The sequence below is a fragment of the Tenrec ecaudatus genome, chromosome 5, assembly GCF_050624435.1.
Source record: "Tenrec ecaudatus isolate mTenEca1 chromosome 5, mTenEca1.hap1, whole genome shotgun sequence".
NCBI lineage: Eukaryota > Metazoa > Chordata > Mammalia > Afrosoricida > Tenrecidae > Tenrec > Tenrec ecaudatus.
Genome location: NC_134534.1, coordinates 19,348,474 through 19,367,539, shown reverse-complemented (window position 1 = coordinate 19,367,539; position 19,066 = coordinate 19,348,474). Strand labels below are relative to the sequence as shown.

At 47.3% G+C, this 19,066-nt stretch overlaps 2 pseudogenes; one reads left to right on the top strand and one right to left on the bottom strand.

Annotated features, from left to right (window-relative positions):
* Positions 1–2,812: 2,812 nt before the first annotated feature.
* On the bottom strand, positions 2,813–3,858 carry LOC142448597 (homeobox protein NANOG-like; annotated as a pseudogene).
* A 3,262-nt stretch (positions 3,859–7,120) lies between these two features.
* On the top strand, positions 7,121–8,828 carry LOC142448596 (UPF0488 protein C8orf33 homolog pseudogene; annotated as a pseudogene).
* The last annotated feature ends 10,238 nt before the right edge of the window (positions 8,829–19,066 follow it).

The following is a 19,066-nucleotide window of genomic DNA, read 5'->3' as shown; positions in this document are numbered from 1 at the left end:
GAAGCCTAGATTTTTTTTTTCATGTACTAAAACCAAAACAACATGCCTCAGAATGGAGGCCTTTTGTTGTTGTTGTTGTTGCACACTGTGGTAGTTACATAATCTGGTGTCAATTTGAAAGGATTATGAGTGAAGGAGTGGAGTCAGGCTTGTCAGTCAAGATATAACCAATGAGGCATCTGTGTGGGCATGGCCTACTCCTGAGAATCCTGGGAAATCCTGATTTTTCCTCCTTGGAGGTGAGAGACTCTCTCTGCTCACACCCTGGGAGACATTGCAGCTGACCAGACACATGGAACTACCCTAGTGCCCGGAGCTGGAGAAGCCACATGAACCTACCCTGATGCAAGCAGACCTCTGAAGCCGGAGAAGCCATGTGGAGACCCCTGCCAGTGCTGAGATGCTTACAACACCACTGGCCTGTGATCATCCTGTATTCAGTGTCATTGCATGTGTTTCATGAGTCTGAAGAGGACTTTGTAGATGGTATCAGACATATGGGCTAATATTGGACTTATGGGTTTGGACTGGACTGGGTTGAGATGTACAATTACCCTTCATTTAACACTCTCTCTTATACACATATGAGTTTCTATGGATTTGTTTCTCTAGTCTACCCGGAGTAACACACACACACACACACACACACACACACACACACACACACACACTGTTAAGCAATCTTTCAATCTTTTCAGAACCTCTAAAAAAAAAACCTTGATAACATTCCCCTCACTTAAATTAAAACAACCCAAATGAACATTGCGCGTTTGCTGGGGATGGGCACCCCCTTGTACATCCTATCTGCATCCTATCGGCAGCATGAGCCCAATAACCAAAGGGAAGTAGATCCGGGGGTGAAGGAAGAAAATAAAGCCTGATGACCTCCCTCGGATGCGTCGATCCAAGCGTGTCTGAAGCCTGATGTTTCAGCATAGGAGACGCAATACATTATTATGACTCTTACTGTAAATTTGCTCCAATTGTTTTCTCAAGGCATGATGATTGACGTAGAGAGGCAGCATGCATCTCTCGGCCTCAAACACACTTCTTTTCATCTCTAGTTAGCCTCCTTTGCAAAAGCCTTGGCCAATGTCTCTTGTCCACGCTCCCACGGCCACCCACCATTGTCTGCTCCTGTCCCTCTCCCCTAGGCACCTGTGTCTCTTTCAGACATCACACTCACCGCCTTGCTCGGATGGCCTGCTCCACGGCTATTCTGTTTTACTCACTTTCACACCTTCTTTTCCCCAGAACTTACCTACCAGCTGGGGACGTAATCATATAACTATACAGTGTCAGAATGGATTCGAAGGCAGCGAGTGGTTTTGTTTTTGTTTGTAGAAATTAAGCCTAGTCCTACAAGAATGTACGAGGAATTTTTCTTCTTTCTTTTTTTATGTACCAGCAATTTTTATCACCGCCTCACGGTACAGTGTTTAAAATTACTCTCCCCTTTCTAGTGAAAACAAATAAAGCAAGTCCCCTTGGAAGAGGCCACTGCACAATTAAAGGGATGAAATGCTATCGCCATCTTGGTTTAGCTCGCCAAATTAAAATAAAAAATCTTGAAAATTGGAGAACTGAAAGGTCTCTAAGGCAAAACACTCCTAAAATAGCAGGCCAATGCCTATGTTCGAAAATAGATCTTCAAAACATAGGAACATACTTTGGCAGATAAAGCTCGATTTATAGTTGTGAAATTCCTTCATATTGCATCAAAGGATTAAAAAAAATTCTGGTTCACGATTACATGAAAACAGTTTGAGGTCAGTAAATTTCCAGTCTTCTTCTTTCTTTCTTTTTTTCTCCTTGAGGTGAAAATCAAGGTCTGGTGCAATCACAAAGCCTACGCGAGCCAGTGGGTCCAACTGGCTGCATTTCAGGATTAAAAACTAAGTCGGTCTGTGGGACACAGACAGGCAATCAATTGCAGAGCGTTCTAGCTTACAGAAGGATGCACAGCTGATTCAAAACCTTTGCAAGCACCGTAGGAGGAGGTCTTTGCATTTCCTTAGATCCCTAATATCTATCTATCATCCCTCTTTCTGACCATTCCAGACATGACTCTCTTTGCTTATCTGTGAAAATCTTAGTCTGATGCTCTCTCCAAAACCCGCCCGATTGCTTCCCCTGCCCCGGCGTCGGATGCTGCTCTTTCTTGATCAAGCCTGCCTCGCTCAGGCCTCGAACAGCCTCAGACATGGAACAGCCAGGCTTCCCTCAGCCTCCCTGCTTTTAGAAACAGCTTGATTGAGATAGAGGCACAACTCATGCCGATCACTCATTGACAGGAGGCAGTTAAGTGTTTTTTGTTTTTTTTTGAAAAGTGGATATTCTTTTTATTTGTGTGCACCAATATTTGTAAGTCAGCCAGTGATGTTGGTACTGTTGTTACCATGATGCAGCGAAATACAAAGAAGAAACAAACAAAGGTTTATAATTAAAACAGAGCAGAAGGGTAGAGGAAATCAAAGAAGCGCATTATGACTTAACCTTCCCCCACCCCTAAATTGCCTAGTAAGACTCCCACGTCCTGTACACTACAAATAACCCTTCGTCACACATCATTCTACTTTTAGGTCCTATTATTGAGGCTAGATCCTAAGGCCATTCAAGGTAGTATTCTATATAGTTATTTATAGGCAGGACATGGCTTATCATGCTGTGCAGAGTAACCAAGGTAAACCATCATATTATCAAATCTTTGGTTAAATAGAAACCACAATCTTCACCCTGTTCCCCAAGCCCCCCTCCCCGCCCCTCCATACAGTAGGATCAAGGAAAACCAGGTTGTCAAGGCAAGGGCGTTCTAAAGCAAGAAGTCCTACAAAAAAGGAAGTCACGCGGTCACTGCCCGGATAGGCATGGGGCTAAATGTCTGTCTTCATACAATCTTCAGATTGTATGCTTACGGACTCATTTAAAAAGAAATCTAACATTTGTACGGCTTCCAGGTCACAGAGAGAAGCTTGCTGGACCGGGGGCAGCAGGAAGTCTTCTCCACAGTTCTGGAATGGGTTGTTCCAGGCTGGACTGTTCCAGGCCTGGTTACTCCAGGCTTGGGTACACCACAGCTGGCTATTCCACATCTGGCTGCTGTTCCATGTCTGGTTACTGCTGTTCCAGGTCTGGTTGCTCCAAGCCTGACTATTCCAACCCTGGTTGTTACAGGTCTGGTTGTTCCAGGCCTGGCTGTTCCAACTCTGGTTGTTCCAGGCCTGGCTGTTCCAACTCTGGTTGTTCCAGGCCTGGCTATTCCAGCTCTGATTGCTCCACATGGGAAGGCTTCCAGAAGGAAGGCATCCTTGGTGGTAGGAAGCACAGACGTCCAGGTATTCTGTAGGTGCAGAGACCTGAGTCACACCATGGTTATTCTTGGACCAGTTGGTGGTTTTCTGCCACCTCTTACATTTCATTCTCTGGTTCTGGAACCAGGTCTTCACCTGTTTGTAACTCAGATTCAGGACTTCGGAAAGCTCTTGCATCTGCTGGAGGCTGAGGTACTTCTCTTTTCTGAAAGCAGTCCTTAAGTATGCACAGCTGCATCTGTGAGAACACAGTTCGCACCTTCTGCCTCTTGCCCTGGCTCTCCTCCTGCCTCGCTGGGTCCTTCTCTGCAGAGGCGGGCAGCTGGGCTTTCGGACTGGTGGAAGAGTCCGGGCTCTTCTGCAGAAGCAGGTCCACGGAGGAAGGACGACGCGGAGACTCGGCTGTCTCTGAGTAGGAAGCCTCGGCAGACGACATTTGCAAGGATGTGTAATCTTCTTTAGTCCCCAAACTGGTAGTTACTGGCGGAGAGTTTCTAGAATCGGAAGCTTCAAGAAGGCTTTGGGGAGAAGCTACATACACACTCATTTTGCTGAGGAAAAAAAACCCCAAAAATGAACAACAAAATCAAAGCCCTCAATTGTGTAGCAGCGGGAAGCGAACAGCCCAATCCAAGGAGGGCGGGGGGAGAAAGATTTTGGAGTCTCCTTAAGTGGTTTTTAAAGTGGTGAAAGTATTGGGAAAACCTCCTCTGAAACCAAGAAGAACCCCTGTTTCCCCCTAAAAGTCACTCTGCATTTCCCAACAAGCGCCCTGAAGCCCTGGGCACGCACTCGCCAACTACATGTCTCTCTATATATAAACCTATTCGGGACCTTAAGAGATAGAGACACGTATAGAGAGTGATGTTTGTTCTGGACTGAAGTTGTAAATTTTGAAGGGAAAAATATTGAAGGAGACAGGAAGCAGCAAAAGAAAATGGAAGACACACAGAAGACTGAAAATGATTGGTTGATGTTCAACCATTTCAGGAGGTAGTTGATGATCAGGAATGAATGGTTCTGAAGGACAAAGTCTACGCTGCACTGCAGGCATTGGCTAAAAATATAGATAAAAAAAAAAAAAAGAAACGCACACAAAACACACCAAGGCTTCATGAATTGACAATTGAGATGTTTCCATAAATAAATAAATGCACCAGTAGATGTGCTCAGTCATCAATGACAAAAACACTGGAAGATGGATACCTGGTCACTTACTGGAGAGAGATCCGTGTTTGGAGCAAAGCAATGCAGCAGAATGCAAACATGATCAAATAACACCGTGACTATGAACCTCAAGGGAAATTAGGCTGAAGGATATTTCATAAATAGTTATACCAGGAAGCTGCCAGGAATTCCAGCCAAAGTGAGAAGAGAACACAGAATGAGGGATCCATTGCCGATGTCAAATGGGCCTTGAATGAAAGCAGACAGAGAAAAAAGAGAAAAGTCCATGTGTTTTGTTGACTATTGTGTTCGTTCGGGTTGACTAACAAATCCAGAGGCACTCATGTGTGTGTAAGAGAGAGTTCTATATCAAAGAGTAAGTGTACATTAAGAAAATATCCTAGCAAAAAAAGAGAGAGAGAAAATATCCTAGCCCAGTCCAGATCGAGCTCATAAGGCCGAAATTAGCTCACATGTCAGACACCAATCTATAAATTCCTCTTCAGACTCACGCAACACATGCAGTGAAGTCGAATGCAGGAAGATCACAGGCCGGTGGGTGGGAAGTCTTGTGGATCCAGTGGCAGTGTAAGTATGGCTCTTTCAGCTCCATGGCCCTAGCAGAGCTCCATGTGTCTTATCAACAGGAATGTCTCCCAGGGAATATCAGTCTATCCTGCCTCCAGTGAGCTATTTATCTCCTTAGTGCCTCCAAATGAGGTCATCAAGCTGAGACCTGATTGACTGGCTAAACTCCACCCCTTCACTCTTCATGGTCTCAAGTTGGCAACATTACGTAGCTACCACAACTATGTAAAGGCATTCAACTCTGCAGATCATGACACATTATGGAAAACATTATGAAGACTGGGAATCCCAGATTATTTCATGTGAAAGCTGTACACAGTCTTAGAGACACTTGTCTAAACATGAAAAGGGGATTTCAAATCAAATTTTGTATATGGTGGTAGGCAGAGGACCAACTTCATTATGTTGCATGCGGAAATCCAGTTGCCTACAGAAGGGTCTCCAGGAGGAGACAAGTCAGTCAGGGTGCAGTATAGCACTGATGAAGCATACAACTTTCCTCTAGTTCTTTAATGCTTCCTCTCTCCCACTATCATGATCCCAATTCTACCTTAAAATCTGGCTAGACCAGAGCTGTACACGGGTACAGATAAGAGGTTGAAGCACATGGAATTTAGGACAGATAAACCTCTCAGGACCAATAATGAGAGTAGCCATACCAGGAGGGTAAGGGAAAGGTGGGGGGAGAAAGGGAAAAATCGATCACAATGATCTACATATAACTCCCTCCCTGGGGGACGGACAACAAAAAAGTGGGTGAAGGGAGACATCAGTCAGTCTAAGACATGAAAGAAATTATAATAATTTATAAATTATCAAGGGTTCATGAGGGAGGGAGGGTAGAGGAGGGAAAGGGGAAACATGAGCTGATACCAAGGGTTCAAGTAAAAAGAAAATGTTTTTAAAATGATGGCAACAAATGTACAAATGTGCTTGACACAATGGATGGATGGATGAATTGTGATGAGTTGTACAAGCCCCCCAAACATTTTAAAAAACAAACAAAGAAGAAATCCAGTTGCCCCAAAACTCTCAATTTTATTGCCTTGCTACTCTTGTAAAAATTTCTTGCCTGTGAATGTGGGGATTTGTTTTAGGTTCTCAGTTCTATGCTGTATGATGCCTACATGAACTATGTGACGTCTATCCTTCTCCCAGTTCCACAGTCTAGATGAACACAGCTTGATGGTAGGTGTCCACCACTTGTCTCCGTTGTCATGCTGTGGTGACTTATGTGTTGCCGAAATGCTGGAAACTATGTCACTGGTATTTCAAATCCCAGCAGGGTCACCCAAAGGGAACAGGTTTCAGTGGAGTTTCCAGACCACCACAGACTCGCCCATCATTCCTCCCATGCCACTCAGTATCCATGCTGGGTTCAACAATTTGGTGCGATGGCCACACAGAATTCACAGGCAATACCCACAGGTAAGGGGGTTTATTAGGGACACTAATAGGTTACCATAAGTCAGGATCAGCAAACAATAAAGATATAATCATGAGTCTTCTCAACCAGCAGCCACGCTCTCTCGGGTTCTTAGATTCTCAGTCACTTGGTCCCTTGGTCTTTGCCTTGATGGGCCAGGAAACCAGCCTGTCTAACACTCTCACAGCTCCGTAGTCTCTGGCTAGATAAGGAGAAGGGATCTCATAGTCTCAGCGCTGCTCCTCTAAGTCCCTGTCCCAAAGTCTGATGCACAGAGTCTCGGGAGCCTCTACCACGTTACACAGAGATCTTGAGTGTGCTCTTCCAAGGTCCTTACTGTTTCTTTACTACCACCTGAAAGAATTCCCTCTGGTCTACAGAGCCGGACCCAATCAGAATCCCCCCCCCCCCCCCCGCTGCACCCCCGAAGTATGTGCTACAGAGGACAACACTTAATTTACACCTACAGGGTGGAGAGGGACCAGTCTGCCACACTCATACACAAGCAAACCAGGAAAGATAAAGATAGAGGGACCCACACTGGCACATCAAGTCCTGAGGATGACGTCCCTGCACAGAGCTGCTAGGGCACAGAGAGGACTTTGGGGCAACAACAGCTCCAGACAGGATGTCCCTCGCTGTGGCATACTCTGAGCGAGGACGATACTCGGGACACGTGGCAGGGAGTGAGTCCGGTCGGACCATCCCCACTGTGGGGTGAACCAAGAAGGGAACATAGTAGATCAGCAACGGGAGCAAAGCTAAGCCCCCCAAAAAAACCCTGAGGAGCCACCAAAATAGACTCCAGGCTAGGAGGGGCAATTCCTGGAACCCCCCAGGACCAGTAGGGAGATAGACATAAAGGTCAGTCAGCAGACAGACCTGGAATTGTGTATGCTTTTTCGGGGGGTTTGTCCTAATTTTTTCCTTCTTCTTTTTTTTTCTTTATTCAATCTTTTTATTTCTTTTTGTTTTGTCTCTGTTATTGTTGCTTTAGCTCCATGTATAAGATAGGCTGGGGGGGCTTGGCCCCGCGCTCTGCGCGCTTGCCGGCGGTGGTCGGCTGGGGCCCCCCCGGAACGCCCTGCTTGGGAAACGTCGGCTGACCCAGGCCCCCCTCGCGCGCCCCACAGACCCCGGCTCTCGGGTCCGCTTCCCGGCGCACCGAGCCCGGCCAGCCCGGGTCCCGAGGGCCCCACGTGCAGCGACTCAGCCTCCAGCGCGCATCCTGCGCACTCCCAAAGCCCTGCAGCCTCTAAGAAGCAAAAGAAGAAACCTCGGAATGTGGCCTGTGTGGCCAATGGAGGCGGGAAGGCCCCAGAAGAAGCCCCGGCAAGCGCCAGGCTCAGGCCGAGCAGCTGGTCCGGGAACTGGCTTGGTGCATAGAGCAGCTGGAGCTGGGACTCAGGACTCAGAAACCCAGCCCCAAACAGAAAGAGAGAGCCACTGGGGCAGTTCGTGCCCTGCGCAGTGAAAAGACCCCCCTGCCACGGAAGAGGCAGCTCATGCTTAGCTTGTTTGGGGACTACCGGGCCCAGATGGAAGCTGAGCGACAGGAGGCCCTGCAGGCCCTCAGGGCTGCAGCCCACTCAGCACAAGTGCAGCCTGTAGGTGAGGCTACCAGAAGGAAGAGCCGATGAATCTGTAGACCTCGTCCAGCAAGGGGAACCAAGGCCATCCTGGATACCCCTGATGAAAAATTTAGGTTCAATTTCTTTTAGACTCCTTGCCGATTTTAGGACAGTATCCTTCCCTGGAATGCTGTGGACTTGTCCTTGAATGCAGAGCCTTCTAGGAATGCTTTCCTGGATAGTTGTGGATTGAACTGTCCCTAGCTATGATGCCACAGCTTTGGGCAAATGGAAGATGAACATGTTGGGACACAGGCACGTGCCAGATACCACTGTTAGGTTTCCTGATGAAACGTCCCTCCCACCTGAAGAAAGTTACATTCAGAAAATATACACTAAAGTGGCCAGTATGCTATTCAACCTTTATAATTAGATTATGGAGTTATTGACAAGGATTAATGAGGTGGCCACATGTTTGATGCCTGGGGTGCTTACATTTGAAAGGATGCCTTGTCATATTGCTCATGGCCTTTCTGTCACTATGTCATAATTTCTTAATCTATTTTTAATAATTATTAAGAAACATGTTTGTCTATGGTAGAAGGCCAGGCAGGTTGGGGCTCTGACACTTCAGTGTCCAGGCTGGCATCAGTACTTCCCGCCCTCTGTGTTGACTCCATTCCTGAGCAGACATTATCCTCTGAGCTTTGGAAAATGAAAGTACTTTTTGATTCTGAAGTGTCAAGTTGTGAAATAAAATAATAAAAGATGAAAATGTAAAAAAAAAAAAAAGATAGGCTGGGAAGTAAGCCCGAGGAGAAAGCAATGGGATGGACGGACTTGGAGGGAGGAGGAAGCAGGAGAAAGGAAGCAGTGAGCAAACACCACCATAGACAGGGGAGCAACTAGGGAATTAAAATCAACAACGAGGAAGACGTAGAGATGCCGGTGGTGCAATAGCAATCTAGCTGAGAGGAATTACTAAGAGGCAAAAGAAGGGAGAGCGTGATGGTAGGGCAGGAGGAAGGTAAAAGGAGACAGAGAAGATTGAGGAAGCAACACTATGGATAGAGGTATAAACATAAGTGTGCACTTATGCAAATATATTCATTCATAAAAATAGAGGTATTGGCCTATGCACATATATTTATATGCCAATACACTGAAGAAGTGGACTGACTTTGGGCCTCTGCTCAAGCCCTCCATCAGCACAAGAACACATTGTTTTAACAACCTGGCATTCTGTGATGCTCACCCTCCTGACACGAACGCTGAAGACAAAATGCTTGCACAAGTAAATGTGGTAAAGAACACTGATGGTGCTCAGCTATCAAAAGATAGTGTCTGGTGTCTTAAAGGCTTGAAGATAAACAAGCAACCAGCTAGCAGAGAAGCAACAAGCCCACATGGAAGAAGCACACCAGCCTGTGAGAACATGAGGTGTCGATGGGATTGGTATTAATTCCTTAAAGGTTTAGAAAATCCCACCTAGGAAGCAGTCTGGGCATCTGATTTTCTTTGTTAGGAGTGTTGAATCCCCTTTCTATATTCTACTCAGATTTCCTTCCCCTAGGGCTTAGTTTAGGAGCGCGTTGCTCCCAGTGTGGATCGTGCGTAGGCTTAACTATTTGGGTCGGAAGGAGAGGTTGGCCACGGTGCTCCTACTGTACTAATCAATATTTATTAGATTCTGTTAAATAAATATTTCTTTAAATAAGCATTTCTTCATTGGCTGTATGTGCTTAGAGGCCCTTTCAGACCTTCAAGAGCAGTGTTTCATTGTTTTCCACAGTGACACATTTTTTGATGAGGGTTAGTCCACAGAGTTCTGCATTCGACTGATCTGGAAGTCTCTTTCCTTTTAAAGCGCAGTCCCCCAAGCGGGCAGGGTGGTGAGTCTTTGCTGTCGTTGTTATCTGTTTCACGTTTGATCGGTAATAATAATTGCCACTAGTTTTGCTTATTCCATTAGATTGGTTCTTCTCAAGCACACACACACACACACACACATTTACGTGTCAATCTGAAAATAGAAATGGTGTCAGAAAAGTGGGAGGGACATTTTGTGATTTGCCCGGCAGGCGTCCCACCATTTTTTTCCTCTTTGGTTTTAAGGCAGCCACCAGGCTGTGAAGTGGATCTAATTTTTTTTTTTAATGGAAAGCAAGCAGGTAGGAAGGGACTGGCCACCACGTGGAGGTACTTGAGTTTCATCCTGGCTCTGCCATAGTTGGATGTGGGTAAGTCACAGGGAATCCACGTGTGAATTTCTGCATGGGCCACATAAGGAGCTTGTTTTCAATTTGACTTCATTAAATTGGAACTATCTTTGAATTCATTTGAATGAATAAAAATGGCATCCACTGTTACCAAAGCCAACATTTGTTGAGGGTTTACTGTCTGCAAAGCCCTTTTGAAGCTGCTTCTATGTATTGATTCAAAGTTAACAATGATACTTTGAGGGAATTTGGATAGGAATCCTCACCAACTTGCTGATGAAGAAATTGAGACACGGGGTGGCAGTAACTTTTAGAAGTCACCTTGACTGGCCCATCCCAAACATCAGACCCAAAGCCATGGAACCACTCTGACTCCTAGGGACCCTGGAGGGCAGAGTAGACAGTCAACTCCAAGCCAAATGCACTCCCATCGAGCTGATGTCAGCCCACAGTGACCCTGTGCGTTTCTGAGACTATCACTGTTTACAGGAATAGAAAGCACTGGGGTTTTTTTCCCTATAGAGTGGCTGGTTTCGAACAGCTGACCTGGAAGATTGCAGCTCAATGTACAACCACGGAACCACGGCACAGTATTTAATCAGAAGCGAATCTGAACAGTGCCAGTCACAGCGGTCCCCATTCCATCACGTAAAGCAACAGTGGAACTCCCAGGTTTCTGCTTCTCTCAGTGGCCCCAATGGTCACATGGCCACTCCAGCTGCAAGCCAGGCTCCATCAGCAAGGGAAGGAGAGTGCTCGTGGGTGAGCGCCTAAACAGGGTGTCACAAAGGACTGGGAGAATTGAGAAAGGGTGTGTGGTAGTTACATAATCGGTTGTCAATTTGAGACTTAAGAGTGAAGGGGTGGAGTTTAGCCTGTCAGTCGGGTTGCAGCCTGATGACCTAATTTGGAGGTGCTAAGGCAGGGGTTCTCAACCTGTGGGTTGCAGCCCCTTTGGGTGTCGAACGACCCTTTCACAGGGGTTGCCAGATTCAAAACAGCAGCAAAGTGACAGTGATGAAGTAGCAATGAAAATAATTTTATGGTTGGAGGTCCCCACAGCATGAGGAACTGTATTAAAGGGTCGCAGCATTAGGAAGGTTGAGAACCACTGTGCTAAGGTGATAAACAGTTCACTGGAGGCAGAATACCCATTCACTCCCTGGGAGGCATTCCTGCTGACCAGACACATGGAGCTATGCTAGAACTCTGGAGCTGGAGGAACCACGTGGAGCTCCCTCCAGCGCTGAGTTGCTTCCACTGCTACTGGATCCACAAGACTTTCCACCCACTGGCCTGTGACATTCCTGCATTAGATGTCATTGAAGGTGTTGCGTGAGTCTGAGGAGGAATTTATAGATTGGTATTGGACATATGGGCTAATATCAGACATGGATTTGATCTGAACTGGGCTGGGATGTTTATATTCAATTGCTCTTGTATATAAAACTCTTTCTTATACACATGAGTGTCTCTGGATTTGTTTCTCTAGTCAACCCAGACTAACACGGGGTGCTAAGCACTTCACACAGTCCAGGACTCATCCTGTGCCAATAAATGCTGCTTTCCTTGTAAATCAACTGGTTGAGCAGCTTGTCGGGATCGCACTGTTTCAAAAGGCAGACAGAGAGCCAAGTGCAGCCCCGTGGTCCACAGGCCCAACGATGACCATTGTGGGCGTCATTAGAACATCTGGCAACAGCTGTGCACAGGCTTCTAGAGCGCCTGGGTGCCTTTCTTAGGTTCTCCTACAATTCACTTTATTTTTTCCCTTCCTGTGGTGGTTGGCTGGGGTGCTGGGGTTGGTTCTGACCCACAGTGACCCTATGTACAACAGAAGGGAACACTGCTGGTGTTTCAGACCCACCAGTTGCTCTGGGGGAGAAACTTGGGCTTTCCTGCTCCTGTGAAGATTTATAGCCTCACACACACACAGGGTTTCATAGCAGCCTCCAAACTATTGACGATGTATTAGGATAGAGAAACCTAGGTTATAAAGAGCTTTCCCAAGACCCCTGGTGCTGTAGTGAGTTATAAGGTGGGCTGCTTACCATGAGGTCAGTAGTCCAAGACCACCAGCTGCTCCATGGGAGAAAGATGAGGTTTTCTACTCCTCTAAAGAGTCACCATCCCAGAAACTCCCAGAGGCAGTTCCACCCTGTCTGACAGAGTCCCTATGAACCGGAACTGACGTGATGGCAGTGAGATTGGTTTGGCTTAAAGACCTTCCTTTGGGTTTAAATATGAACGGCCTCAGATGATTTTAAGGAACCCTGGTGGTGCAGTAGTTAAAGCACTGGGCTGTTGACACCAAGGTTGGTGGTTCAAACACACAGAGAGAAATGAGACTGTCTGCTTTTTTTTCCTAATGTTTTAATAGGGGCTCATACAACTCTTATCACAATCCATACATACACCAATTGTGTAAAGCACATCTGTACATTCATTGCCCTCATCATTTTCAAAGCATTTGCTCTCCGCTTAAGCCCTTGGCATCAGGTCCTCTTTTTTTCCCCTCTCTCCCCGCTCCCCCTCCCTCATGAGCCCTTGATCATTTATAAATTATTATTTTGTCATATTTTGCCCTCTCTGATGTCTAACTTCACCCCCTTTTCTGTTGTCCATCCCCTAGGGAGGAGGTCACATATAGCTCCTTGTAATCAGTTCCCTCTTTCTAACCCACTCTCCCTCTACCCTCCCAATATCACCACTCACACCCCTGGTCCTGAACGTATCATCCACCCTGGATTCCCTGTGCCTCCAGCTCCTATCTGCACCAGTGTACATCCTCTGGTCTAGCCAGACTTGCAAGGTAGAATTCGGATCATGATAGTGAGGGGGGTGGTGGTGGTGGAAGCATTTAGGAACTAGAGGAAAGCTGTATTCTTCATCGGTGCTACATCACACCCTGACTGACTCATCTCCTCCCCTAGACCCTTCTTTAAGGGAATGTCCAGTGGTCTACAAATGGGCTTTGGGTCTCCACTCTGCACTCCCCCCTTCATTCACTATGGTAAGATTTTTTTGTTCTGATGATGCCTTATAACTGATCCCTTCGACACCTTGTGATTGCACAGGCTGGTGTGCTTCTTCCATGTGGGCTTTGTTGCTTCTGAGCTAGATGGCCGCTTGTGTACCTTCAAGCCTTTAAGATCCCAGACGCTATATCTTTTGATAGCCGGGCACCATCAGCTTTCTTTGCCACATTTGCTTATACACCCGTTTGTCCTCAGCAATCATATCATGGAGGTGTGCACCCAATGATATGATTTTTTGTTCTTTGATGCCTGATAACTGATCCCTTCGGAACCTCGTGATCACTCAGGCTGGTATGTTCTTCCATGTGGACTTTGTTTCTTCTGAGCTAGATGGCTGCTTGTTTATCTTCAAGCCTTTAAGACCCCAGACGCTATCTCTTTTGATAGCCGGGCACTATCAGCTTTCTTTCTTTTTTCTTTTTTAGCTTTCTTAACCACATTTGCTTATTCACCCACTTTTGTTTTCAGCGGTTGTGTCAGGAGGGTGAGCATCATAGAATGCCAATTTAATAGAAGAAAATATTCTTGCATTGAGGGAGTACTTGAGTGGAGGCCCAATGTCCTCCCATCACCTTAATACGAAACCTATAAATATAGGCACATAGATCTATTTCCCCATATATATATATAATTTGTGTATGTACATGTCTTTGTCTAGACCTCTATAAATGCCCTTTGCCTCCCAGATCTTTCCTCTATTTCCCTTGACTTTCCTCCTGTCCCACTATCATGCTGTCCCCACCTGGGTTTCAGCAATACCTCTTCATTGCATTACCCTTGATCATGCCCTACCAGGCCTCCCACACTCTCCTCACCACCAATTTGGATCTCTTGTTGTTCCCTTGCCCCTGGGTTTGTTAACACCACTTCCTTACCCCCCACCTCCCTCTATCCCATATCCCCCCGGAACTGTCGGTCCCGTTGTTTTTCCTCCAGATTGTTCATCCAGCCTATCTTATTTAGACAGACCTGCGGAGATAATAACATGCACAAAATCAAGATAGAGCAAAACCAAGCAACAGTATACAACAAAACAACAACAAACCACTGACAAAGAAGAAAACAAAACACACCAAGAAAGAAAAGCTTGTAGTTAGTTCAAGGATCGTTTGTTGGCCTTTAGGAGTGTTTTCCAGTCCAGTCTGTTGGGGCACCAAGCGCTGGCCCCAAAGTCCACTTTCAGCATTCCCTGGGGACCTTGCCACTCCATTCCCTTGCTGTTCCGCTGCACTCCCCCAGTGCTTTGCCTCGGTGTGGTGGGATCAGGTTGGGCGCAATTCCCACACTGTGTCTCCGGTGCTGTCCCCCGCAAGGCCATGGGTGAGGCTGTCTGCTTTTTAAAAGATTTACCATCTAAAGCCATCTCTGTCCTATACAGGGTCACTGAGGCAAAATCTAAATCATCACTCTCTCGCCCCCTGTACGCAAGTAAAGTCAACATCACTCCGCTTGTTTCATGGTTGAACAAGCAAACTGGAAGCCATGTGTTCCCCTTCTACTGATTTCATACAGACTTGTCCTTGTTTAGAAATCTGCTTCCCAGACCCCTCTGCACACAGTTATATCATGGAGTTGTGCTAGAGGAGGCCCCAACCCTCGCATGCTCCCTACACCTTGCAAATACAGAACCAAGTCCTTTCGTGCAGTAGGGGGGAGGCGCCATTCTTAAAATATTGTGGTTTTGATTAGTGACGGTAAGGTTTTCTAAGTGAAAACACAGAGATGTCTATTTTCCTGGCGAAAGCTTCTAACATCTTTTGAATGTCTTGCTTGGAGGGGACACTTCCCACATCAGGTTTTGATTCTCCTGCAGTTATTTTCCATTCTGCAAGGAGCCAGCTGGTATCCTAAAAGGTTGGTGTTTGAATTCCATGCTTCATCAAACAGTGGCTTATAGCTCTTTTGTTGTTGTTAAACACAGTTTCCATTTGGTGCCTTCAACTGCATCTTAGGTAGCTAGCTGCCCGGTGATTCAGAAGACTACTCCCAAGACTAAGACCAAGACTCTCTGTGGCGGGTTAGACACTTAGCATCCTTGATTGCTAACGAAAAGGTGGGAAACTTGAATGTGTCTGGAGGCTCCTCAGAAACAAGAATTTACTTCTGAAAATCAGTCACTGACAACCTATGGGCACAGTTCTACTCCGACACACCTGGAATTACCGTGTTTTGGAATGGACTTGATGGCAATGGGGAGCAGGGAGTCCACGAGTAGGCTGCTCCTTCACTTCTTGATCCACTGAGCCCTGGAGGGTCTCCACCCGAGGCACGTGTTAGCATATCTAAACCCAAACCAAGCGTTCTACCATGGGGTTGGTTCCAACTCAGAGCAGCCCTGCAGAACAGGGTAGAACTGCCCCTGTGAGTCTCCAAGACTTTAACTCTTTACAGGAGTAGAAAGCCTTGTCTTTCTCCTGCAGAGCAGCTGGTGGTTTTGAACTGCTGACTTTGTGGTTCGGAACCTGAGGAATAACTGCTCTGCCACCAGGCCTCCTGAAGGCGTCCCAAAGTTGGGACACAGAACCCAGATCTCCTGATTTCTATTACCATAATCTGCCCAGTTTTAGTCCTCTCTGGCCAGGAATAAAAATCAAACTCTACTTTTAAGTTTAACTCAGTAGAAACTGAGCTTGGGTTAAAGTGGTGACATTGAATGATTAAGGAAGAACATGAATTATAAACAGGCTAAGGAATGACCCTTGCTCTCGGTGACGCATAAGGCAGAGGAGAAAACATCACCCATCCAAGCAACAGTTTTTTGGGGTAAACATTTATCTTGAAAGAGAACATAGCTATGCCTTTTCTGTCCTCTCTGGTGAGCCCCTTTCCTTTTCTTCTACGGCGTCAGCGAGTACTTTGTGGCCCACCACACATGGCAAATCAGCAAAAACAAAGAGATCCACCCGCTGCAGCTCATTGCTTCTTCTTCATCCTGAGAGCAGGACAACCGCTTTCCTTTATGCAGCCAGAGCTTTGGAAAAAACGTTGCCCATCAGCGTGTTGTCAGTGGGCTGTGCACACACCCACCTGCCACACTAGTCAAGAACCCCACTGAACTGTGCAGTAGTGTTACTCCGAGCAATGCTCAGGGCAAATCTCACGGCAGTGAGAACCCAGAAGAACACAATGGCTAATACACTGTGGGGAATCATCCCTGAGAGTTGTATCTGCAACGGGGAAGGGTCGAGTGGGCAGATGAAGGTGAGCGGCATCCTCGTTGAGAACAGGGACTGTCTTAGGAACCACTTTATCCTACTTAAGTGTTAAGAAATCCCGCATGTTCCTTTGAGGGTAAAGTAGACCGGACCCAAGCCATGATATTTTCAGTCACCTCATATGCATGTGGAAGCTGGACATGGACCAAGGAAGACCGAGGAATTGATGCCTTTGGATCACGGTGCTGGTGAAGATTGAGAGCAGCACGGCCTGCCAGAACAAGCACATCTGTCTTTGGAGAAGCGCACGCAGAATGCTCCTTAGAAGCACAGAGGGTGGGGCTTGCCCGTGCTTTGGGCTTGTTGCCAAGAGACCAGTCCCTGGAGGGCATGCTTGATAAAACAGAGGGGCAGCCACAAAGAGGAAGACGCTCGGCAAGATGGATGGACACAGCGACAACCATGGGTCCAAGCAAAACAACTGTGAGCATGCGCAGGGTCAACCTGACGGCACCAACCACCACCGCGACCCTAGTCCTGAAACAGCAGAGCTGCGTATTCAGCAAAAATACTGCAAAGATGAACGAAAGGGACGAGAAGATGGTTGATCAGTTGGCTGGCTGGTTGTCAGAGCCTGAACACACATTTGCCCCATCTTGATGCAAGACATAACTTCCATAGGCAGGATGGGTTCCTAAGCGGGTGTTCCAGGCGGGGGCTGGGCTCTTGCTGAACTCTGGCCGTGCGGGTTGTGCGCTGCACCAGGCTGGAGCGCACTGCGCACACACGACTTCAGTAGGCTGAGGAGAAAGACCAGCAAAGTTCCTACACCGTGGTGGCCACTGCTGTTAGTTGCTGTCCATTGCCTTCCACTCACAGAGGGCCCTGCTCAGTCTGTTGACAGTGCATCAGTTGTGATTCCTTTGGACGATTCTTCTTCAAGAAGATAACAAGGGAGGCGACAGGGGGAGACGTGGGAGGCAGTGAGTTGTCCTTGACATGCCTATCCGGGTCCAATTATTCACCCTTCCACTGCCGTAGCTACGCAAACTCAAGCTCCCCAAGGACAGAAATGATGTCGTTACTCATGGCCTTATCTTGGTGCCTCGCCCACAGAGTGCACATGATATTTGATGAGAAATAAAATCACATGCTGTGCACTTAGTAGTTTCCTGACCTGCAAGAGGAGGAAAAGCAAACAAGCGAACCCACTGCCATCGGCTGACTCAGGCTCTTCGCGTCCCTACACGGGAGAGCAGGTGGGCGGCCCCTTGGGTATTCCTGAAAGCATCAGCTCAGTCTTTACAGAAGCAGACTGCCTATCAGAGCAGCAGGTGGGTTCCAACTGCTGACCTTTTGATCAGCAGCCAAGCGTTTAACGACTACACCTCCGGAGCTCCTTAAAAATGAGGGTTCTGACATAAAAGGCCCCAACCCCAACTCGCTGCCATCAAGTCGATGCTGACTCGTGGCAATCGTATAGGACAGGGCAGAACTGCTCCTGGGAGGTTCCTTAAACTGGGACGCTCACGAGAGTAGAGACCCCATCTCTATCCTCTGGGTGGCTGGTGGTTTCAACTGCTGGCCTTGCAGTTAGCAGCCCATAAATGCCTGGAAAACAAGAAGCGGTATGAACGTGTCTGGTGCCATCCCAGCTACGAGAGATGTTTACTGAGTAGCCGCATGATCAGAATGAGGTGCGTGTGTGCGTGCGTGCGTGTGCGTGTCAGAATGAGGTCTGCGTGTGTGCGCGTGCGTGTGCGCGCGTGCGTGTGTGTGTGTAATGTGCACATTTTCTGTACAGAAATGTAATCTTCTCTCTCGTGAGCTGACGATGCTGAGGATCTGGGGAGAAGACTGTGAGCTCCATGGCTTTCACCCTTGAGCAGAACCCCGTGGCAGGGGGCAAGATGCAGGTGGGAAGGCATGAACCTGCCATGCCCGGGCACCCTACTGGCATCAGGTGGGCCGAGACCAGGATGTTCAGTGTGCAGTAATACATGGGACAGTCCCAAGACAGAATGGTCTTGCCTAAATCCCACCGGCACCTTCCCCCTCCCTGTGGAGCCTAGTCAGCGGTGACTCCTCGTTTCCTGCCTTTGCTCCCTTGAAAACACCACATGCAGAAGTGCAAAGCTGTTTGGAAACTATTTGGGAATAAAATTGCGTGTCCCAATTGTATTCTCACTTGGATGGGTCAGGCCTCATCCCGTTATAGAATGTAGGCTCCTGGAGTTGAACCTGTGGAAGCCTGCACCTGTGGCACGGTGGCGAGCTGGCAGAGAAGGCAGAGGTGAGGGCAACGGTTCTCCACAGAGTAGGCGACCTCGAGACAGAAGAACACCACAGTCCTGTCAGTCTGGCCCTCACAGGCTCCCAGCCACGGGGCATTAGGGCTGCGTAGAAAACCACAACTTCAGAACAAAAACGGTCTTTGCAGCACACACACACACACACACACACAAAACTACTATCTCAATGTACGGATGTGCTTTATACAATTGATGTATGTATATGCATGGATTGTGATGAGTTGTATGAGCCCCTAATAAAATGTAAAAAAAAAAAACTGTCAAAGAAGCTACCAAAGA